This window comes from Neofelis nebulosa, chromosome 16 (assembly GCF_028018385.1).
Source record: "Neofelis nebulosa isolate mNeoNeb1 chromosome 16, mNeoNeb1.pri, whole genome shotgun sequence".
NCBI classification, from domain to species: Eukaryota; Metazoa; Chordata; class Mammalia; order Carnivora; family Felidae; genus Neofelis; species Neofelis nebulosa.
Window position 1 is genome coordinate 26,139,103 of NC_080797.1, and position 23,632 is coordinate 26,162,734.

The 23,632-nt window shown below is 45.1% G+C and overlaps 1 protein-coding gene and 1 long non-coding RNA gene across 5 annotated transcripts in view; one reads left to right on the forward strand and one right to left on the reverse strand.

Moving 5' to 3' along the window:
- The window catches only part of LOC131498448 (uncharacterized), a 2,821-nt gene extending 1,302 nt beyond the window's left edge, over positions 1–1,519 (reverse strand). The window contains exon 1 of one of the 2 annotated variants that reach the window (XR_009255433.1): positions 1,342–1,519. This is a non-coding gene — a long non-coding RNA (uncharacterized LOC131498448). Of the gene's footprint in view, positions 1–387; positions 806–1,341 lie in introns of those variants that run through there. The other variant, XR_009255434.1, reaches the window with a different exon arrangement.
- PRKCA (protein kinase C alpha) overlaps positions 1–23,632 on the forward strand; it is a 401,449-nt gene that overhangs the window by 42,813 nt on the left and 335,004 nt on the right. The window contains exon 1 of one of the 3 annotated variants that reach the window (XM_058705742.1): positions 18,561–18,579. The exons of the other annotated variants lie outside the window; for them this stretch is intronic. The gene's annotated coding sequence lies outside the window, so the exon portion shown is untranslated. Of the gene's footprint in view, positions 1–18,560; positions 18,580–23,632 lie in introns of those variants that run through there. 3 annotated transcript variants of the gene reach the window in all.

Here is a 23,632-nt window from a genome sequence, read left to right on the forward strand (position 1 = left end):
ATTTAAAAAAATTTTTTAACGTTTATTTACTGAGACAGAGCATGAATGGGGGAGGGTCAGAGAAAGGGAGAATCTGAAACGGGCTCCAGGCTCCGAGCTGTCAGCACAGAGCCCGACGCGGAGCTTGAACTCACAAACCGCGAGATCATGACCTGAGCCGAAATCGGACGCTTAACCGACTGAGCCACCCAGGTGCCCCGAGAGTTGTATTTTTAAAAAGGGAAAACTCCTGCAGATGCTGGCTTTGTGCTGCTGTCCTGTGAGGCTGAACATACATGTGCCTCTGGCAGGGTTGTAGACTTCTGCGGTGGGGGAGGGTAGGAGGAAACCAGTAGCTTGAGCTAAACCGGTCTTGGAGTACAGGGCTCTACTGAGGTTGCCAAATACCTTGTCACATCCTTTGTTTCTGTTGTTCTACTTGTAATTATTCTCCTGGCCTGATGGATGGAAGAAACGAATCCTCCTTTGCTTAACAGTCTTGACCGTGAAGGGTTTGTCTGTCTGGTGGACTTTGGCAGGGCTGAGCGGGTTTTCCGGGGCCTCCCGGTTGTCCAGCTCCTGTGTTCTTGTACCTTTTCCAAGCTGCTGACTGCGCACAAACCCTAAATTATTCCTCTGGTAGAAAAACACTTGGCCTGGCTCCCAAAAACTCCTAATGCTCTCCTCACTTGCATGGCTCTGATTGAGTGTTAGGTATCTCTTTGGCTGCCTCCCGTGTCTCTTCTTTTTAGGGCCTTTGTCAATGTCTTATGTGTGTGAAACATGAAAAAAGAGCCATATAGCTGCTGGAACTGGAAACTTAGGGTTTATAGGCCACTGTCCCTTTATCGCATGGCCTTATCGGGTTCTTTGGTTACAGAGGTTAAAAAACAAAATCCACCCTAGGAGCCAGTAGATTGGGGGGGGGGGGGAGGGGGAGGATGAGCACGTGATGGGCAGTGAAAAAAGATATTGTAACTAAAGCTCCGGCCAGTGTCCTCAGAGCCGTGGCCTTTGAGGTGCTGGCAGGAGTCTGCTTACAGCCCAGTCCGGTTACAGATGAGACAAACTTGGGATAACAGCCCCCGCCCCCCTGCCCCTGCTTTAGAACAGGCTTTTCACAGGTAGTGGTTCTGGGGGGGGGGAGAACCTGCATCCCCAGGAGGCAGCGTGCATCTCTGATCTGAAAGGGAGGGCACAGGAGGGGTGGCCAGTTGAGTGTCCAGCCCCCTCTGGGCTCCAGCAGGTATATGTCCCCTTTGAGACGAGGGAGGGGTTGGTGACAGATGTGACAGTTTTTCCCTCCTTGCTGACCCAGAAAAAGGAAATGAAGTGAAAATACTTAATATGGGTGTTGTCTACCTTTTGGAAGGCTGAGTGCTTGTGCTGGGGGCCGGTTCATGGGTAGTCACACGGTTTAGATGAGCATCCTTGAGAAAGTTCCCAGAGACCTGTTGTGGTTCCTTCTCTCCCTGCCAGTGCGGAGCCCACGGCTTCCTTTCTCTGCAGGCCTGCAATAGACCACATGCTCTTCGATTCTCACCTGATCGGACTGCAACACGTTGTGGGTGTGTCCGTTGGCTCACTTACCAAAGTGTAAACGTTTGGGAGACACGGAGGTGGACAGTCTGTCCCAATCAGCCCTGGGCTTGGCCCTGCCTGGGACTGAGCCTGGTACATGGCTTGAGGGGTTGGGGGCAGGTAGATCAGCAGTGACGGGTGAACGGGGAGAGTCATTGGCCAGGAAAACCATGGAATTGGCAGCACCATTCCAACAAACGGGCAGAGGTAGGGATGCCAGTATCTGTGTTACCTGGACTCCAGCACCTGTTGGGTGCCCCTCACTTCTGAGCCTGAAGGAGCTTCCCCCTCGGTGTCTGTAGATTAAGCCTTAGATGTCCCGAATTTGAGGATTTGAAAGTAAAACCCTGCACCCAGGATTCTGATTTTCCTGGCTCCTCACTTAAGGCAAGGAGCGTGATTCTGTTGATACTTAACATTTCCTCTTCCACATGTTGGCTTGAGAAAGGGCTTTGGAGAAGTGGAAAATGCCTTGACATTGGAAATAAATTTCAGTATGTGTTGCTAAAGTAGTAGTCTTCTAAGCTACTCTGGGGTTAAAAAAATACTAGAAGTTTTGGATTTCATGTTTTTATTTAACTCCTAGTTAGTATTCTAGTTATTTAAATTCTTAGAACCAGGAGCCAAGACTGGCTGCTACTTCCCTCCCTGGATTGGCTTTATCCCTGAAGGTAGTAAGTGGACTTCCTCTACTTCTGTGCTTACAGATGCTAAAATGCCTTACATCAGGTCCCGAGGGTACCAGTGCCCAAGTCCAAGTGCTGACCCAGATTTCCATTGGAATCCCTGGGAGAAAGAGCTTGACCCCAAATGGTCAGGTGCCCACCATGGTCCGGTGAATTCTGCCCATTCAGAAGGAGCCTGGAGAGTAAGTGTGGCTTAGAGGCCTCAAGTGAGCTCCCAGTGTCTGGAGGTTGTCTCCAGAGGCTGTAAACAGACTCCCAGGGCCGTACAACTTGGAGCAAGGGACGGGGGTCCGGCATGACCCCCGTTCCTTTATCACCAGTTACTTCCCACGGCTGCTTTTGGGGGGGGGGGTGAACTTGGCCCCTCCCTGAGGCCTGTACTTGTGGGGGAGATGGAATTCTCAGAGCGGGGCTTGTGTTAGGCACACAGCCCAGGCATCTCTGCTGCAGTGTTGTTCAAATAGTTCTACCAAAGTGGTAGTTTCCGTGGCTAGCCGTAGGGAAGATGAAAGGGGAAGAACGTCAGGAAAGAAAAGAGCATCTTGAAGCTTCTCTGGGGGTGGTGGTGGTGTTTCCTGAGTTGTTTTCGGAGTTGGGGGAGGAGGGAAATGGTTGAGAATGGTACATGAGGGATGTTCTTGAGTTTTCTGAGGGGAAATCGTTTTATCCAGCCACTTCCTATTTCAGAAATAACTCTCAGGGCCCTGCAGTAATCTGTCTTAATATGTTAGACGTCTCTGTCGAAGATCATTGTTCATGGTCTACCGGCTTTACCTGGTTGCAGCAAAGATAGTTTTGTTTTTATGCCACGTGCTCGAGAAATCTATTAAACATCTGGGTAGATAGGATTGCATTAAACTAATAAAACCCCCTGGTTAAAAGAGATAAGTGCTAGATTTAACATTGGAAATCCTTTCCATTAAGTACAGTGCAGGCAGGTCTTTCCGCACATTTTGGTGAAGCTTAACCATTTTTGATGGCTTGCTGTGATCATAATCTCTACTGTAATTTTTATAATTGCTCTCGGTAACCTATTTGGGCTGCCTGCTCAATTCTACAATCGGTGTCTGTCCTTTCCACAACAGGTAGAACCCGGTCCTTTGATTCAGAAAGGGAGTTTGCTCTCTTGTAACTTTTGGGATCAGCCCCTTAGTACTTTACCAGGATTACCAGTGAATATGTCCTGTATTCCATCTTGAAAATTTATATGTTGGGCATCAGGTTCTTTAAAGTTTGTGTTTTCTGTTTTATGGGAGGAGCTCTTGGCTAGGGTTGTAGACCTTAGCACCGTCTCTTACTAAATGTGTTCTTCAGGCAGCACACAACTTTGGACTTCATAGTGGGCTTTTTTTGTGTTGCTTTTCCTCCAGATAAAGTAGGTCCATGATGATCTAGAAGGTCCCTTCCTCCCCCATTTAATCCAGACTCGGATTTAAGAAATTGGATCTTTGTCATTTAGGGTTCCTATTAAGCAGAACAATTCTGTTCCTTGCATGCAGCCTTCCGGTTCTGTATCCCTGTGTACACAACACCTGATATGCTTGCTTCGTAGATCCTGTGGGTTGAGTAAGTGAATGAATAAATACACGGTGGCCATTCTGAAACTCCTTTCTGCAGTCTAAATACATAAATGGTGTTCAAGCCAACCCAAGTGTGGCCTCCGATTTGGAGCCCATCTTGAAAATGGAAGGTTAAAACCCCTCTTGGAGGAAATTGCAGTCTGGAGTCCTGGACCATCCTTGGATCCCTCCAGGTTCTTACTCTGCAGGACCCAGAACACTGGGCTGTTCCTTTTTCCTGCTTATTCACCCTGGGACTGCCCACTTGACTAATCAGTTTAAGCTCTTCTCTCTTAGGCCACTAATCCTATTTCTCCAGCTGAGAAAGCAGCAGGATACTAGTAACATGTCCCATAGCTATTAAAAGATAGTGCCTTGCACATTAAGTACTACGTATTGTCCTCTGCAAAAGGACCCTACACCAGAATCTTCATTTATGCTTTTTTTTTTTTTTTTTGCGATCTTTTATTTTCCAGTGTCATCAGGGGAGAGAAAATTTTTATTGTCCTCGCTGATTACACATTTCTGCTTTTCAGCATCAGCGACAGGAGGCTTGCCGCCTTAGACATGTTTACGTTTTACCAACCTGCTATGAACCCTACTTACCAGGGGGGGAGAAAGCAGTGACCATTAGAATAATCTTCTTTGGCATGTGGTATTTTCTGATACATTGGAACTAGGCACGTTTCACAATACTTGCTAACCACTCTCAATTCCTCCAGGTCAGATTTTCTTGTTGAACACTCCCTGCACCCTCTCTTCAGTTTATATCCAGGGAGGGCTACATTAAAATGGAGATCAATCTCCTAAGCAGACGGCCAACCCAGATCCTTTCAAAAACCTTGCTGCAGGTGCTAATGGAAGCCTAGAGAAGGTGCTAATGAAGGGGGAGGTGGTGAAATGCTGCCTGTTTAAGCAGTAAATTTCTGGGATTTTTGGAGTTAAGGGGTGTGACTTGGGGTCTGGTAGTGATGGAGTTCCTGATGTCCTGCTGCCACATCTTGAATTCTCACCAGTAAGTCTGCATCTGTTGGTTGTGTCCTTCTCTGAACTTGGTCTGAAATGGTGCCATCACTATTAGCATAGCCATCTTGATCATTTGGAGTCCTTTCATGGTCTGATTCAGGTGGAGAGTCCGATATCTTAGGGAAGATGTTTGCCCACTTGCCCATTGCTGGTTTCCTTTGAATAGCAAAACCAAAACATCTTTTATGTCCAGCTTTGGGGGAAATGATTCAGTCATTAGTATTGTATATACATGCAGTTGACAAATTGTCAAGTCCCTGCTTAGAATGAATTTGGGAAACTGCTCATAAAAATAGACTCTGCCATTTATAATAGTAGTCACACTGTCATTAGTGCCTAAAAAGCTGGAGGTAAACCTGAAAGCTGATGGTGATACGTGATGAGATGATGGAGGACTTCTTTTCTTCATTTTCTCTAATTTCTTGTACAAATTTTGAGAGTGAGTGCCTGGAAGGGGCAAAAAGAAGGGGAGAGAATCCTATGCAGGCTCTGTGCCATCAGTGCAGAGCCTGAGGCAGGGCTCAAACCTGTGAACCGTGAGATAATGACCTGAGTTGAAGTCAGACACCTAAGCGACTGAGCTACCCAGGTGCCCATGTCCAATTCTTGTTTTTTTCTTTTTTAAGGAAGCATGCTATTTGTGTAATGATACACCACATAGCTGGATATTTTAAAGTGAGCAAGACTTGCAAAGCAGTTAGAAGTGGAAGCTTTGGTTAAAAGTAACCCCCTAAAATACTCTTCGGGATTTAGAAGTCTTTAAAGATCATTTGGGGGGATAGGGTTGCTTGGAGGTGAAAATTCCCAGCAGGCAGAGCTCTCAGGTGTAACTTGAGTGCAGGTTGTCAGGGGCTAAAGGAGTTGGAGAAAGAGAGGAGAGGGTGATCAAACCGGGATGAGGGCACCAAAGGCAACTGTGGTCTAAATCACACCGTCTTGGACCAGCTCTCATGCATTTAGCTTTGTTTTCACTGCCATTGTGTTCTTTTTTTGCTTTTGTTTTTGAAAGAGAGAGCATGAGCTAGGGGAGGGGCAGAGAGAGGGAGACACAATCGGAAGCAGGCTCTAGGCTGAGCTATGAGCCCAGAGCCCGACGTGGGGCTCAAACCCACAAACTGCCAGATCATGACCTGAGCCGAAGTCGGATGCTTAACCAGCTGAGCCACCCAGGCGCCCTGCCTTTGTGCTTTTTAATGCGGCCAGAATTGAGAATAGTAAGGTCTGTCCTGATAGGAAAGGCAGCAGAGGCATAAAAAAAAAAATCCAGTAAAAATTTTAAAAGCTTAGGTTTAGATTTAGAATGCATTATGGGCATCAAAAAAAAAAAAAAAAAAAATCCTAATTCTCCTGAAGGTAGAATGGCCACAGGGCTTTGGGATTAGAACCGGGTTGAATAGTGGGCCTGCAAGTTATTGGCTGAGACTTGTGGACCAGTCCCCTAACTTTTCCTACTTAGAGTTCTCATCTATAAAATGGACACAGCTTTCTTGTAGGGTCGTGTGCTTATTAAATGAGAGATCAGGTACACGCGGGTTCTTACTGTAGTATACAGCACGATATGTACTTGGTAGATGGTGGTCCTGAGCTAACAGTGATGAAGTCAGTGGTGTTACGGACCCAGCTAATGCTGTGTTCTGGGGAACATGATGTGTTGACAGTAGTTTGGATTAGGAACCTGGTCCCGATTATAAGTGGTTCCTTGGAAGTGCAAGTAGACAGCAGAATAGTTGCAGACGAGTTTCTTGTGTAAGACCTCCTTTCTGTTGGTGACCCGAGTGGCTTCTTGGGGTTGGGCTCCAGCCTGGGTGTGAAGCCTACTTAATTAGAAATATGACAGCACCTGGGTGGCTCAGTCAGTTAAGCGTCCGACCTCAGCTCAGGTCGTGATCTTGCGGTTCTCGAGTTTTGAGCCCCTGGTTGGGCTCTGTGCTGACAGCTCAGGGCCTGGAGCCTGTTTCAGATTCTGTGTCTCCTCCTTCCTCTGCCCCTCCCTCACTCATGCTGTCTCCCTCTCAAAAATAAACATTGAAAATTATGACAACTATAATCCATTTTGCCTTCACTTAATATTTTAAAATTTCATAGTCTGATCTCTTGAGCATCTTGAAAAGGAGAAACTTGGTAAACTGTACTTCTCAAGCATCAATCTATAGGCGCAGTTGTTGCATATTTTTTTTGAGGCCTGAACTTAAATTTTCCTAAGAGGGCAAAGGAGCTCTTAACTGTAATTGAGTGGTGCATGGCCTCCTGGGCTACTAGGTGGACTCAAAGGATGCTTTGTTAGTGGCTGCAAAATGTCTTCAGCTCTTGAAGAGACCAGAATAGGTTATGTTTTGGTCTTCTGGTATGCAAAATACTCATTGCACATAGTAATGAATGGATGGTAAACTGTTAGTCTGACTCCTTTCTGTAAGATGCAAGCCTAAAGCTAACCTAATATTAAGAAACAGAACCAACTGCGTGGCTCATTCCAGTGCAACAGCCATTTTAATTTGTGGGACTATAGCGTTTTTCTTCATACAAAACAGGTACCAACACTTGTTTTGAATTTTTTTTTTTTGGCTAAGTGATGGCACATTTGCTCTTTGCAAATTAATTCAGGATCTCATGGCTGATTGATTTAGCGAATATACTCCAAATGGCTCTACTCCCACAAAGAAGTGTCTGATATTTTCACACTAAAAGTCCTGTTTTCCTTGATTTCATTAGTTGTGTATATTGTGCTTGTCAGAGGAATTGGGGAAAAAAAATTCAGGTGCTTACAATGAGAGTAGCTTGACCTTCTGGTAAGGGAGGGTCTCACCTCACACAAGGAAGTGTGAACAATGAAATGAGCCTAAGATTCACCATGACGTCACTGATTTTCAACATTGTCTTTGTTATCCTGACAGTTGCTGGGTTGGTTGCCTTTTTGGCTTAGCTGTGCTCCCTTTAAAAGTAAAGTTGTCTGGGAATCTAGTATAAGATGTTTGCATACAAACTTGCCACTCTCAAAATGCATCTGGAAAGAGCCAATCAAATTTAAGTGTGAAATTTGGAGGTCATGAAACCTGAGATGGCCTCAACCAAGAACCTCTCCAGAAATGCCTGAGTGACACCACTTTTCATTGCTAACAGCCCATGGACATTCCTCCCTTCAATTCTTTGAAAATGCGCATGCTTGTCAGAAATGGTAAATTTGTTACTGGTGTTGGAATTGGCAAGTTTTAAAAATTATGGTTTCTTAGTGTGTTCAGAACTGGATTTGATCCACAGAAAACTGGTTTCGCTGCTTCCTTAGAGATACGTTATGCCGTGTAATGACCTAAACCTCTCAGGAGCTATAAAGTTGACGGGATTAAGGCCGCCTCTTGTTTGTAGAAGAATCCCAGTCTGGCTGTGTGGGTCTGATAATCCTAGAGGGCCTTAACAACTTGAGTTCATTGTCCTCTGAAGGGAGTAGGTAGCTTTGTTTAGTAGGATACCCATGGGTGGGTGTGTGTGTGTGTGTGTGTGTGTGTGTGTGTGTGTGCGCGCGCGCGCGCGCGCATCACATAAGGGATGGGTTGAAGAAATGCTGATGGGACAATTCAGTAAATTGTGTCCCAAATACCTAATAATTCATTCTGGGCGCCAGCACCAAAAATATTTCAGATTTTTTAAGGATTCTCTCAAGGAGTTGGGAACAGAGAAGGATTACAGAAGTATTTATAGTAGGCATAAACTTGCACATAAACTCAAAGTACCTTAAGCATGCTTGTTGAAATTATTTTAAAGATGTGAAGTAATTACTTGTTGTAGCCATTGTTTAACTCCTACTAAATGGTGTTATTTAACTGTTGGTTTAGCTCTGGTTTTCACCTCTTAAATCCCGCGTTCCCTAGACCAGAGTTAAAGCAGCGATAACCAGGATGTCCTCAAAGACGATTAGATTGTAAGAGGACAAGGTTTGTGGAGAATTGGGGATCCTTCATAGCACTGTGAAACTGCAACTGAAAGAATGTCTTCTATGCTACTCCAAAATAACTTTCCTGCTCAGATGGTGCTGGGCTTAATTACCAAGACCCTAAATAGATCTTACTTCTTTGTAATATTTGAAGTTGGAGGGAAAAGCTTCCAGAGAGGAGAAGCTCAGCAGACCACAAGAACCTTGCACACTTGTTGAAGGTATTAGGAGTGGATTCAAGTGACATTGCCTTTAATTGATTGGAGCTCCCTTTCAGTCCTTGGGGGTGGGGTGGGGAGGGAAAGACTCCATAGGAGCCTGAGTTGCTACCAAGAAAAATGCCCATTGTTTCCTTGTGGACCCTGACCCTGTCTTCTCTGCCATGTGTTTGGTCATGGGCCCTTTTCCTGGTCTCTGCTGAGAAGCCCAGAGATGGGAGTATAAGATTGGAAGAAGCCCCAAGGTGGATGAGGAGCTCGTAAATGTTGGTTGTGGCAGCAGGAAACATGGGGAATAATGTGAAAGGACCAGTTCTTTGACCTGCATGGTTCCAGGGCCATGGGCAGGTCAAATGTATGGGATAAATGGGCTTTTTTGCAGCATCCTTCATAAACCACTCTTGTGGAAATCTCAAAGCCATGCTCATGATCTGAACTGGATAAGGGTGTTTTTTGTTTTTTGGTTTTTTTTTTTTTTGTTTTTGTTTGTTTTTGTTTTTGTTTTTTTGTTTTTTTTGTTGGTGGTGTTGTGGCTCCTTTGGCACATGGTTGAAGTCTGTGGCTCCAAAAGCATCGAGTTGGTGAATGGTTAGTTCCAAAGTTGTACTTGGAGGTTGAAGGTAAAGTGCAGAGTGGGGTTAAGGGAATGTTGTTCTTGTTTTTGGGACTTTAAGTCTTTCTTGTTTGGTTTTCCATTTGTTTTGCGTAGGTGATTAAAAAGGAAGGGAAGGAGACTAAGTTGAGGTTTCAACATGCTCTCCATGACCTATGATTTCATTGGCGATGATTTGCAGGACTTGAGGTCTTGAATGCTGCTTAGCAGTGTCCAGGATGTGTTCCTGGAAGGAACCAGTCTGAGTGAACTTGTCTTTCCATGTTAACTGTATTTCGGATTCCAGATATCAGCAAGCCATTCAGCTGAGAGCATCCTTTTTGGATCTTGAGACTTCAGAGGCTAAAATGGGTGTAATCTCTTTATCCTTTCGTGGTTCTTTTTGGAGATGAGCCCGTCAGAATTTTATTGTTCCAAGCTAAGTGTGTGGACTGTACCCAGTTATCTTTTCTGCTTTTCAAATAGTTAACTATTGAAAGTGGTCACTGCTATTGTAGTGTTAACAGATGTGTAAACTGTAGCTTTTCATTAAGAAAGCAAATAAATCAGGTCTACCTCTCTTAACGTAGTAATCTTGATAACCGTGGCAGTCTTTGAGCATGTTCTCTGCATCAGGCAGTGCTCCCTGCTCCCCTTGATTCAATGGCCCGGTGGATCTGGTTCACAGGGGAGGTGTGAGGTCTGTTACCTCGTAGCCTTGGTGCAGAGGCTATACCTGCACCTCCTCTCCTGTCAGCCCCCTGTATGTTCTAGAAGGAGTTGAGAGCTTTACCTTTTGCTGCTGCTTCCTGAGTGGAACGCCACCCCTACCCTCCACTCCCTTCCAGCCTGGCTAGTGCCTCCTGACTCTTCAGACTGGGTGTTTTCTCCTGTCCTTTACTCCTTTTGTTTTGTAATTTCCAGTGTTTCTGCTGTACATCTGTTACAACTGCCTGGTGTTGGATGCCTTTACTTGGTCCTCTGCTGCTTAGGGCAGAGACCAAGTCTTGTGTGCCTCATGGGCCTGGTACACTGGATACAGTAGGTCAAGTTTGATTGTGACTTGATGGGGAATTGGATTTTCCTACCCTCAATTAGGATGGTACCTTGCAGGTTTGTGGGTTCCTCAGACCTCTTGCGCGAGAGTGTCCTAGGGATCTGAGAGATTCTATAAATCTGATGTGTTGGAGACCATCCAAATGTGCCCAACAATTCCATCAAGCTGTATCCTCATTCATGTGGAAACTCCTTTTGCTTCTGCAGATATACTTGTTTTGAGTGAAAGACCTTGCAAAACCAAGTGCCAGCCAGCCCAGGGCATCCAGAAAGCCTGGCATGACTACTTTGGTGTGTGTGGTGTTTTGCTCAGTCAACCTTTGTATTCTACACAGGGCAATCTCTTCCCATTGCAGTGTCATGAAATGAATCTTAGAAGAGGCAGTGACTGAGTAATAACAGTGTGAAGCCAGAAAAATGAAGCAATGGCTTTCCTTATTTAGATTTTTTTTAAAAAAATTCTTGTTAAATAGAACACTATAGCTAGCTTTTTGGATGTAAAGAGATCTCCTTACATTCCATAAGTAATAAATCCTGACTTCTTGAGGCAAATTGTCTACTTAGTGCATTCATGGTGTTTTAAGTAAATTCATTAAGAAGGAGCACTCTTCCAATAAAGCCCATTTCTCAAAAAATCTGTGCTCTGCACTGTGCTGGCTGCTGGGAGAGATGTGGAAATGGACAGGCTAGGGATTGGCTTTTAAAAGATGACCAATTTCATGCGAGTAACAGACCAGGGAACAACCTGCAATCAAGAAGGCAAATCGTGATAAATGGCACCAGAGAGGTCAAACCAAAGTGGTTTTAAGTCAAAGAATGGGAACTGAGGGGGATAAGTTGACTTTGGTCTTAATGGATGTATTTCATACAAGTAGCCCATGGGGAGAGGGAACCATGTGAGCAGAGAACAGGCATAGAGGTTGGAAGACCCCAGACCTAGAAGAATAGCGAGAGAAGTCCACGTGGTTGAAATGTAGGGAATGTCGTGGGGGTCGGGGGGGGAGGGAGAGTTTGATGCCTGCCTACTGACTATGACTTGATGAGGGGTGGCTTTTCCCTGATGTAGAAGTTTCCACTGCTCCATGACTGCTCCTTCTTCTTGTGCACACTCAGGATTTTCTTCCCCTCTCCTTTCCACTTTTCATCCCATCATGGTCTTCTGTGAACTTACTAATTTTAAACCAATCGATGTGATTTTTCTCCTGCATGGGTGGCTCAGTGAACCCTTTATGAAAATAATTTCCCACTTGCAGACTATTTCAGAACCAAAGAATGTAAAACATAATTGCATCAGATGGTTGCAGAGTGGTGGTATTCATCATGTGTTCTTGACTTCCAAAGGTCTGTCTGTAAGCCTCTTCTGTAAGTGAATATATCCTAAACCTTAGGAGAAGAGAGGGGTCTAATCTTAATAGCAGTGTTTATCTTCACATCTTGATGTTCCTAGAATGTGTTCTTGACTTTATAGTGGAGTTGAAGCTTTGGTGGTGGGGGGAGGGCCAGCTGGAAATAGGAGGTCACACTTTGAGGAATGTCTCCAACGTCAGCATCATGCGGGGGTCTGTGGTATGTATTGGGCAAGACCATGGGATAATTAGTCTTGGTATGAAATGCCTCCTGCAAGAGCAGAGGAAGGATGGAGAAAGGCTTACCTGTTTTTGCTGGCCACTTAGAAGCCTAATGCAGGAGGGAGGGGGAAAAGGGTGTGAGTGAACGACCTGAACTCTGGACTAAGCACTTGATCTCCTGGAATTCCATTTCATCAGAGGAAGTTGTGTATCTTGTGTATCTTAGATATATTTGACCAGTAAGTTCATGGTCTTAATCACTGAACTCCTGTCTCTACTGATGTTTTTTGCTCTGCCCTTATCTTACTGTGATATTTACATTCCCCAATAGATTAACTCTTAGTATACCTTGTGGTAACTAGAATAAGTCTCCTGTAATCCTAAATACTCAATAAATATTCCTTAAAAGGAAGATGATTCTCCTTGACAGAAAATTGATTTTGTTCAGTGTAGGTCTACTGAGAAAACAGACTTATGAATGTTTAATACTACCTGATTATCATACACTTACTTAAGCCCGGTATAAAACGCATGCCAAAGCTTAACATAAATGATTTATTATGCACCATTTAATGTTATCTGAGCCATGGTTTTTCTTATGAATTGAGTGTTGATAGTCATGCGGTAGTCCTGCTTTTGACTTACCTACAGAAAGCATCTGAGGTGGCTACCTGTGCTCTTTGCTGAATAGTCAGAAATGTGGAGACATCTGTTACTTGTGTGTCTGTATCATGATGGGAATTACCCTTGTACTTTCCAAGTTTCCTTTATAATTAACACTGTGATAGCTACAGAGCTACCCCCGAAACCATCCCCACAGATGGTCCTAATCTCCCCAGTTATAAAACTGTGTCAACATTTTTTAAAGACGTTACAAACAACTATCACATAGTTGACATTTTAGATGTCAATGCAGATGATCTTTTTACATATTTTATTCAAGATGCAGCTATTGTACTTCCGAGGAAAAATCCTTCTGAAACTTTTGGTTTCAGAAGGTCTTTGAAAAATAAAACCTTGATTGTATTGGTGGGAAAAGTACTTGAAAGCAAAATTTACTGTTTGCTGCGTAACTTTCCCAGGTAGGCCCTTTCTAGTGCCATGCACCTGACTACCTTATTAAAAATAAATCACCTCTGCGTTCTCATTTTCAGGGCCTGGTACTGAGGCTGGAAGTGGGTGGATGGGGCTGGCCGTTCTTTTCTACCAGGGAAAAGGCAAATAGTGAATTCTGGAGAGACCTTAACTGACTCATTAACTGATGGAGCATATGAATGAGTTGTAGGGAGTTTGTCAAGGTTAAAGCCGTGAATTTGAAGGAGTGAGATAGCAGGGGACACAGGGGAGGGAGGATGTTAAAGAGGTGGTGGACAAGCTGTTAGACTTTGGGAGAGATGAACTTGGGGAGCCTGTCCCCTCTGGCCCATTGCCTTGAAGGTGGTGGATGGGGACACGCTCAGCCAGCAATCTCACTTGTATTTCTATGACCCTTGACTCCATGTGTGATGATGAAAACAAGATAGGCATGATCTAAGAGTCCATTCTAAAAACACTTCATAGCAGAAATTTTAATCATTATCTAAATTATTCAAGGACTTGAGAAGCACAATAAAGATGCCAAATTCTTGCTAGAATAAGAATTATCATGCCAGTGATCTCTTCCTTGCCCCCCCCACCCCCACCCCCTTTCCCCGTTGGCAAACAGGGCAAAACTAATCTCTTGAACACATGGCTTTCCCAATTTGCAAACAGTTGGGAAATTTCAGGGTTTTTTTTTTGTTTTGTTTTGTTTTTTTACAGGACCCTGTTGAGTTAAAACCAAACCAAAAAAAACCTGTTCAAGGGAAACCAAAAGGGGCCCCAGTGTTCTTTGTGGAAATATCAGGGCCATTGGCCAAGAGTTCCCCAGCTCAGAATCTGAGCTAAGAAAAAGCCTGCTTGGTCACTTTGGTGGATAAGAGTTGACAGTAGCCTGTGGAAGACAGGTGAAAAATTATGGTCTGGAAGCCAGAGGCCAGGAAACAAATGCAGAGGTGACAAAGATCTGCAGTAAAAACAGTAGTTAAAAACAAATTTAAAATTAGAAGTTCTAGAAATGTGGGGATTTGCTCTTCCTATACCATTTTAAATCCTTTGCTCAGACCTTTCAAAATCTGTTATGCTGGTAGTGAACAGTAGAATGGTTTCATAAGGTCTGTTTTTCCCTCCTGGTTAAATAAGTGGGTTAAATAAAAGCAGTCTTGTTGTGGTCAAAACACCTAGTTCGTGGTCTCCTAAAACCAGGTTTGAAACCTGAGTTACATCCTTGCTGGCCTTGGGGTTCTCTGCAAGTTTTCAGTGTTCAGCTTTGTCATGGTGCCTCATTTCCTAAACGAAGATAATACCAATTTGCAATACAGCACTCAAAAAAATGCAGAGTAATTTGAAATGCTTTGCAAAAGGTTCTTGTATAGAAAAGGTTCTTAGTTTACTGCGTGCTAAGTTTAAGAGGCATCAGTTGTGATGACTTTCTGTCTTTATGAAACACCCTACAGGTCTAATTCTTTCACAGGGAGTAACTTGAATGAGTAACTGAAAGACTGAGATACTTTGCCAACTGGCTAGATTGGCCGTGTTGTGAACTCAGCCCTCCATCTGTCCACTCAGTGGCATTTATGCCACAATGTGTGTTTAAAAAAAGGTTCATATAATCTTGGTGTTTCTTCTATGGAGTTCTAGGCATTTGGTTTAAATTGTTGAAGCTGATTGGACATTTCGAAAAATCTACGCTCAATTGTTGACCATCGCGATGACTTTGGACTTGTGGCAAATCCCTTGGTGTATTTATTTGGTGTTTCTCATTCGTAGTGTATGGAGAGCTGCTTTATATGAGGGAAGGTGTTTAAGAGAAGACACAGGTCAACACATCTTTAAAAACTATTAAGTTCCATACAAATGGGAAATACTCCTGAGCCTCCTGGTTGGTTTATTTGGTTTTAGAATGAACGGGGCAGATGGAAGGTGTGGGTCTTGCTCTCTGGCCCAAATCCTCTGACCCAGAGGAAAGTTCGTTTCTCAGCCTTTGTTTCCTAATCTAAAACTAAGGGAGTTTGGCTAGCTGGCTCCTTGTCCTTGTCAAACATTCCAATCTAGTGTATCCCATTGATCCTTGACTGGTATCTACTTTCTCCGAGGTTGTGGAAGGTGGCTCATGGGGTGAGAGCTGGGTATTGCCTGCAATTCAGATGATTTTGTTCAGCTTCTGTTGACGGATTAGGAATTTTGCCCAAACGGAGGCCAAGGTAAACCTGTGAAGTGCCGGGGGTTTATCATACTCTTGCTGGTGCAGCGTCTCTAAGGTCTTGTCTCCTAATGAGCGTCACTGACTATGCCCATTTAATAAGGTCTGAGATCTTTGTACTTAGGAGGATCTTGTGAAGATTGTTCTTAAAGTCCAGAGATTCCCTCGTGAAACAGCAAAAGTGTGGGGAGGGAAGACCCATGAGAGCAGAATTGAAATTTACACATGGGATCCCCCCAAATATCTTAATAAAGGTAATTAATTGCCTGAGGCTGACTTCAGCTAGATATTGATCAAAGCAATTGCTGGATAAATGATGAATAAACGATGGAATTTTTAAGTTGAGGGCCTTAAGGTACTCTTCCTGATCTCCAGGTATACTGCCCCATAACCAGATGGATTTTCTTGTGAAAAGTGGTTCTTTGGGCACAAGACTGTGTCTTGCAAGTCCCTACCTAAGACCTGGCATGTAATAGATGTCTAAAACTTCGTGTTGAATCCAACCAAGAATTCTAAAGTCATTAGTATCCGAACAAGTGTAAGAGGGTAAGCTCTATGGAGAGGCTGAAGCTGGAAGGATTTGAAATGTGGATAGAAGCTGTGTTGTGTGCATGACATCAGTAATTATTTATCAATGAAGATCACCTATTGGGTCTTACTGTGTTTGAGAATCTCCCAGGGGCCTCATTTAAAAAAGCATCTCCAGCAGCTGAGATTCTGACTCCATGTGTCTGGTTGGGACCCAGAATCTGCACTGAGCCTCAAGGGGTCTGTGGACCAGATGTTTTAAGTCCGACCTCTATATGCATGGGCATTTAAAGCTCCTTGGCAGTTGCAAAATTAGAACTCCAACTGAAACCACCTAAGAGGTAGGTGTGCGTGCATACACGCGTATTACTTACCTCAATACTGGGTCTGCTTATTAGGAGAACGTTTCACAGCCAAATTCGTAGATGTTTGGGTGTACTGGTGAATCACTAATTCTGTAAAATGTAAGCAGCGATACATATACCCTTTCCTGTGAGGTGATAATCTGTTAAGCAAAATTCAGGAAACCTTTAGCTGAACCTTTGTGACTTTGTTAGATGTAGTCTTAACATACACCCCCCCCCCTTTTTTTTTTGCCACATAATTAAGTACATTGATTCTTGAAAACTGCAGGGATTGGGTTGCTGACCCCTGTGGAATTGAAAATCCAAGTAGAATTTTTGACTCTTCAAAAACTTAATAGCCTATTGACCAGAAGCCTTACTGACAAGTCAGTTAACAAATACTTCGTATGTTATGTGTGTTATATACTATATTCTTAGAATAAAGTAATAGAAAAGGTATATTTTCCCTTAAGACGTTTAAATCTGTATTAGAGCAAGAGTGAGCATGAGCCCCAGGGGAAGGACAGAGAGAGGGGAGAGTGAGAATCTCAGCCTCAGCACTGTCTGCTCAGAGCCTGATGTGGGACTTGAACTCAAAAACTGAGATCATGACCTGAGCCAAGATCAAGAATTGGATGCTTACCTGACTGAGCCACTCAGGCACCTTGACAAGTACTATATCTGTCTATATAGAAATCTGTTTATCTACAGAAATCACATGTAAGTAGATCCACACAGTTCAGACCTATGCTGCTCAAGGGTCGACTGTCTCTTCTCAGCAATTTTCTCTGGAGAGTTTTCCCTAAGAAATGAGTGGGCGAGCCAAGATATACACAACCCAGGGCGCTCATCCTTGTCCTCTGTCACAGGGAAAAATGACCCAAAACTAGGATGGCTGCAAAGGGAGGTAGACTAAGTTACGGTCCCCACATACAGTTAGATACACAGCTATTAACTGAAAGTGTCGAAGTCCATTTGTGGTCCTGGAAAGATTTTCGATAGATGGGTAAAGGAGAACACTGGTTAAGGAACATGGTAAGCACATAATAGAGCTAACGTTTACTGATTGCTTCTTACAATGTATCCTTTCATCCTCACTAAACCTTTGAGTTTGAAGTGGTGTTATCCCTATTTTCTGGACATGTGGCCAGAGAAGGAAAGTGACTTGCCCGGGGTCACACAGCCTGTAAGTGGCCTCTGAAGTTCTGGTGCTCTCGCTGTCCTGGGATGTTGTGCCTACACTAATGTGTAGACCTTTAAAGGCCTGTGAAGATACACAGCAACATGTCTCTAATAATTGGTAAGAGCATGGTTTTGTTTCTCTGCTGCTCTGAGCTTTCTCATTGTTCCCCAACCACCAGTTGTTAAGTAAACCAACAAAGAATCCTCCAGTGGCTTTCTGAACGTGTAAAGCTGGCCGTGCGTATTGCTTGGGTGTTGGAGGGATTTACTCGGAGGGCATCACAGAGAAGCCAAACCGATTAACTGCCATGGGGAAGGTGCCACGGAAATCCTTCCTCGTGTTGTCACGATCCGTTTCTATGCCGTGATGGGGGGAGGTTATCTCTTGGTTTGTAACCAGTGAAGCCCTCCAGGCTTGGCTGTAGATATGATGCTAAAAACCCGAGGACCATGTAATGAGTTGACACCCTGGCCTTTAATCAGGAGCCCAGCGCTTCCTGGTTGAGTGGCCTCTTTTCCAGAGGGAGGGGTGGAGGCTGGACTGCCGTACTGGGGAGGCCAGCACTTCTCTTGCCTCCCTGCCTTCTGCGTTGGGTGCATGTCTTCCATGGTCATGGGGACAGGTCTGTGTCTGCTGGAGGAGGCGGCTCTGCTGCCTGTGTGAGGCACAGCTCCCCATGTTCCCTCCTGGGCTTTGCTGTTTCAAGCCTCTTTTTGCCTCCACCTCTCTCCACTGGAGCCAGCTTCCCTCACCCTGAGGACCTGCCTTGTCCCTGCTGTTGTGTGCTGGGTGTGGCTTTCTCTTCCCTCGTGGGGGAGCACTGAGGTCTTTGTCCTCATCAGAGACTGAAGGCCTGTTTGTCCTCCTGGGTTTTTCTCTGGAGGTCGTGGGGACGTCGCCTCCATCACCTCTGCTGTTCACAGGGCTGCTTGCCCGTTACCGTGGTACTGGGCCAGCCTGAAGGAGCTGCCATTGTCTAATTTCCTGCCTCATCCCTCGGGTCCCCTCGGCACCTCTGTGCCCTGAATTAAGCAAACAAGTCCAGGATGACATGGTAAAAGGAGCTGGATTCCGGGGTGTGTGGGGATTCCCGGTCTCCGATTCTGGTCTTCAGGGAAGGAAAGGAATTGCATGATGTTACAATTGCCATTTTCCTGAGTGTGTGCCAAGCGCTGGCACCTGTCAGGTGCATTCCTGCTGCACTGACTGTTAATGTGTGTGGCCTCGAGGCGAGTGTGGTTTCATGGAAGTGTTAACCATTGAATGGAGAAACCTGGCTCTGCAGGAGACAACCCAGAAGGTGTTTGGGAGAAGAGAGGGAATAGAGTGTGGTCATTGGAGTTGTAGCTGAAGGCACTTCCAAAAAAGGAAGTGCCCAGATCTGGTTAACGGATATTTATGACCCATTGCCTGGAAACACCTGAATGTGGGAAGACTTGCAGGGCCCTGGCTTGCCTTCCACCACAGGCACTTTTCCGTTCAACTTGCTAGCTGAAGACGTGTGATCATTCAGGGCTGTACAGTGATGGATGGGTTGTACTTCTCTGGTCCTCCTGTTTCAGGATCCTGGCCAGTGGTACTTCTGGCTGGTCTTTTTATTGTGTGCATTTTGCTCTATTAGCTGATGACCTCTTGGTGAAGCTAGTTGAAGTCTTCAGGGAAAGGGTCTCATGTCTACCGTATCACAGATGGTCCGTGTAAGCCACATGCTCGTTGAACAGCTTTTAATGTTAAAGCTCTGGGGGTGGGGGCAATTCCTGTGTGTGTGTGTGTGTGTGTGTGTGTGTGTGTGTGTGTATGTGTCCTTTTGACCAGTTTTAAAATCGGGTTTCCTCGGGGCTTGTTAGAGCCTTCAGGTCATCTGCCAGGGAGATGCTAAGTTGGGAGAAAACAGATGTAATGAGGAGATACAGGGGCTCAGAGGAGCTCGGGTGAATCTTCCAGTTCCTGGCTTCTTGGGCTTGCCCTGCTCGTTGGAACCATGTGGACCCAGCATGTTGTGTATTTGCCCCTCGGCAGTAAAGGGGGTTACTGGTGCCTCCCTTGCTGATGTGTTGAGCTGTGAAGATCCACTTAGGTCATGGATACTGAAGGGCTAGAGGGCTTGTAAGACCTGATTTGTGATCTCTGCCAAGATTTCCTTGTTGAGTGCACATTTTAAGGACTTGTGCATGTTGGGCACAATGCCGTATACTGGCTGTCCTCAGGGATAGGGTCCCAGGACTGTCAGCCTCTGCTTGATGTAAATGTCAGTTCTGTGGTCCCCGCTAGGACCTGCTGGATTGGAATCTCTGGGGCCCAGGAATCTGCATGTGTAGCAAGCCCACCTCTTGCTACTCCCATTCAGATTTGAGAAGAAACCTGGCAATGGTAGGAAGGATGCAGAGACCAATAAAAAGCTAAACGTTATGGGTGAGGTTGGCACAGGTAGCAGAAGGGGGGAAGTGGAGGAGAACAGGCGGTCTGCTGGATGAGCTCTGGTTTTTGGGCTCCGGTGTGAGATACAGATGTAGGTCAGGTAAACTGTTGTGGACATAGGGGAGAAAGGGGGGGCCGGGTGGGGGGCCCTTACCTTGGGTGTGCTGAGAGCAGACTGGGCTTGAGTGCACACTGGAAGGGGAAGGTAAGGCTCCCCTCTCCACTGGTTCTGCTTGGCACATGGCCAAGAAGCCTTGCGTGACCAGGGCTGTGAAGATGCTGGAAGGCGTACCAAGCCAGTCCAGAGCTTGAGTTCAGACTGCCGCAAGGGGCTGTGTTCCTCATTCCTCCAAAGATGTACTTTTTTTTTTTTTTTTTAAGTTTAATTTTGAGAGAATGAGAGGGAGAGGAACAGAGAGAAAGGACGCAGACCCTCAAGCAGTTGCCCTGCTGTCAGCACAGAGTCCAGTGCAGGGCTTGAACTCTGTAACCATGAGATCATGACCTAAGCCAAAGTTGGATGCTTAACCAACTGAGCCACTCAGCTGCCCCAAGAAATAATTTTTCTGTGAACTTAGAATTGTTCCAAAAAAAAAAAAAAAAAAAGTAGGTTTCCCATTTGTCCCCTACTCCCACAAACATATAGCCCTCTCCCACAATGAATGTCTCCCCTGCCAGGGTAGTGCATTTGTTACAATTGATGAGCCTACATGGACACATCCTAATCCCAAGGTCTATAGTTTAGGTTACTGTTCACTCTTGGTGTTGGACGTTCTGTGGGTTTGGGCAAATGTGTAATGACAGGTGTCCATCGTTATGGTATCATTCAGAATATTTTCACTGCCCTAAAAATTCTTGGCCTATTCATCCCCCTACTCCCTGGAGATGACGGGCCTTTCATGGTCTCTGTAGTCCCACCCCCCCCCCCCCCCCCCACCAACCAAGTGTCATGGAATTGGACACCTACAGTACATACCCTCTTGAGATGAGCTTCTTGGACTTAGTCCTGTGCATTTGTTTCCTTTCATGTCTTTTTCATGGCTTGATAGTTCAGAATGGGTGAAGAGGAGATGCTACAGGTGTTCGGTTATGATGTGAGCTATGGGAATAAAGGCACCACATAGGGAAATCCGGTCAGTGGTACTGTTAAGTATTGTATGGGGACAGATGGCAGCTGTCCCTGCAGTCAGCATGTGTAGAGCTGTTGAATCACTGTGTTGTCTACTGGAAACTAATGGTGTCTGCTGTACTAAAAAAAAAAAAAAAAAACAAAAAAAAAAAACCAAAAAAAAAAACCTAAAAACTCAACTGAAATCCCTACAAAATTATAGGTTTAGTGTTTTGAAGAAATAAATGCCCCTGTCTTACTTGCTTCTGAAATCGAGCTGACTACTAAGTCACAATCCAGTTTAGGAAGTGTTTGGACCTTGCTCCCAGTGAGCCATTCAAGAAGCACATCGAGCAGAAATAAGAATGTAAAGATTCATGTGGGCTGCTTCGTAGGGAATTAAGAGATTTGACTTCATGGGAAAAACTTGGTTGTCTGCCCGTACTTGTATGCCTATACTTAAGTTGAGACCTGTAAATAGACTCCGTACAGTTTAAATTAAGAAGTCACACACCTACTCAGGTTCCTCATGATGGCCTTTGTAAAAATGGAATTAATAGTACAGACCTCATGGGGTGGTTGTGAGGGTTAGTTGATAGATTAAAAGCCTTAGAATAGAACCTGATGCTTAATAAATACTCAGTAAGTGCTTATTAAATATCCCTTTTATTTCTCTTAATATTTCTAGTATGCTGTTAAGCCACCAGCATAATCACTACTTGAGTGTTAAACACTCTGCCATAGAAGTGTTCAAATATATAAATGTGTTAATTACTTTTGCCCACAGTAAGCAACTAATAGACGGTTACAAATAATGAGGTAAGGCTAATGTTTTCATTGTTTCATAACCTATTTTTTCCCCTTAGTTGTAATACTCTAGATTCGTGAAAGGCAATTGTAGAGCCAGGTGGCAGAAGGGATTGGTGGGTCAAGTTCCTTGCCCTTAAAACATCTTAAGGGATGAGATGTTGCTAAGGCTTTCACAAACAACACCAGTGGTGGTTAAAAGCAAACCCAAACAGGCAAAAAACAAAACAAAACAACAAACATAAAAACCCCACCTGGGATGGCATGTGTTTGTTCCTTCTTAAGAAACCTCGGGAAAATTTTTCTATTTCTGCCCAAACATGGCAGAAGGTGTGAATGTGTGAGGAGCTGTATAGGGATGGCTTGAGGCCAGTTACAAGTCCACGTTCGTAACTTGGGGCTCTGTCTCTGTCCTCAGGGAGTCCCTAGTCTAGGGAAGCAGGGAGGGTGTGTTGGGGTTGGGGGGGCTGCTAGAGGTAATGAACTCACCTGGTGGAAGGTTTTAGGTGATGAGCCCATGGGCATCATTCAGCCAGGCAGACCTGACTGCTGGGAACGCAGCCTGAGGAGAGGAGGGCCGGAGGGGTCAGATATGAGGGGAGGGAAAGGTTTGGACAATAAGGTCGCAGATATGAGGGGAGGGAAAGGCTTGGACAATAAGGTTTCAGAGTGGATTCCTTGTACAAGCCCTCGAGCAGATTTACTAGGTGAGATGTAACTCCTGGGTGTGGAGAAGAAAAATGGATGTGGATTTGCCAGCACATGAAGTTACAGTGAAATGGACCCCCATCCCCACGGTCCTAGTTCAACCTTCTCCTCCTGCTGGCTGGGTTCTAAGAAACAGAGCAAGTTCTTTTGCTGTCTTCTTAAATTATGTTGTGACTTCTCTCTGACCTGTGGTCTCCAAAGCAGCAACATGTGGGCAGCCAAAATCCTCTTCTGTTCTTGTGTGTGGTATTCTGTAGTCCTCGGGAGAGGATTCGAAGCTCCTTCTGAAATGCAGGCTTAGGGGCGCCTGGGTGGCGCAGTCGGTTGAGCGTCCGACTTCAGCCAGGTCACGATCTCGCGGTCCGTGAGTTCGAGCCCCGCGTCGGGCTCTGGGCTGATGGCTCAGAGCCTGGAGCCTGTTTCCGCTTCTGTGTCTCTCTCTGTCTCTGCCCCTCCCCCGTTCATGCTCTGTCTCTCTCTGTCCCAAAAATAAATTAAAAACGTTGAAATGCAGGCTTATGTGATGAGGCCTGTCACGATTTCTCAGAAGGTGCTCCGAGGACCTGTGACAGCAAAGTACCAAATGGTGTGAGAGACACTGACGCTTTGGCTCTTCTGTTAATCTGCATACGGAAACTTCTAGACATGGATGTGTTTGCAGAAGGAATGTGCGCAGCAAGGGAAGGGCTCGGCTGGGAGAGCTGGTTTGGTAGGGGGGAAACGTGGAGGCCAAGGCTCTCCAGAGTGGCCGGATGGATGGGCTATGCTTGTGGGGAAGGCCATGGGCTGCGGGTTGGGAAGAGATCCACCCTGTCTTGTGTTGATGGGGGCAGTGTGCTCAAGGGATGGCTCTTGGCTTTGAATAAAGACTAAGTCATTAAATACTAGCTTCTGCTTTTACTTGAAAACAAGTACTGCAATATATGGAAAGAACAGAAAAATGAGAAAATAGAGGAGAAAAAAAGCTTAAACTTAGTGGTTCTCAACTGGGAGTGATTTTGCTTTCTCGGGGACATCTGGCAATGTCTGGAGACCGTGTTGATTGTCACAACTGAAGGTGGGGGCA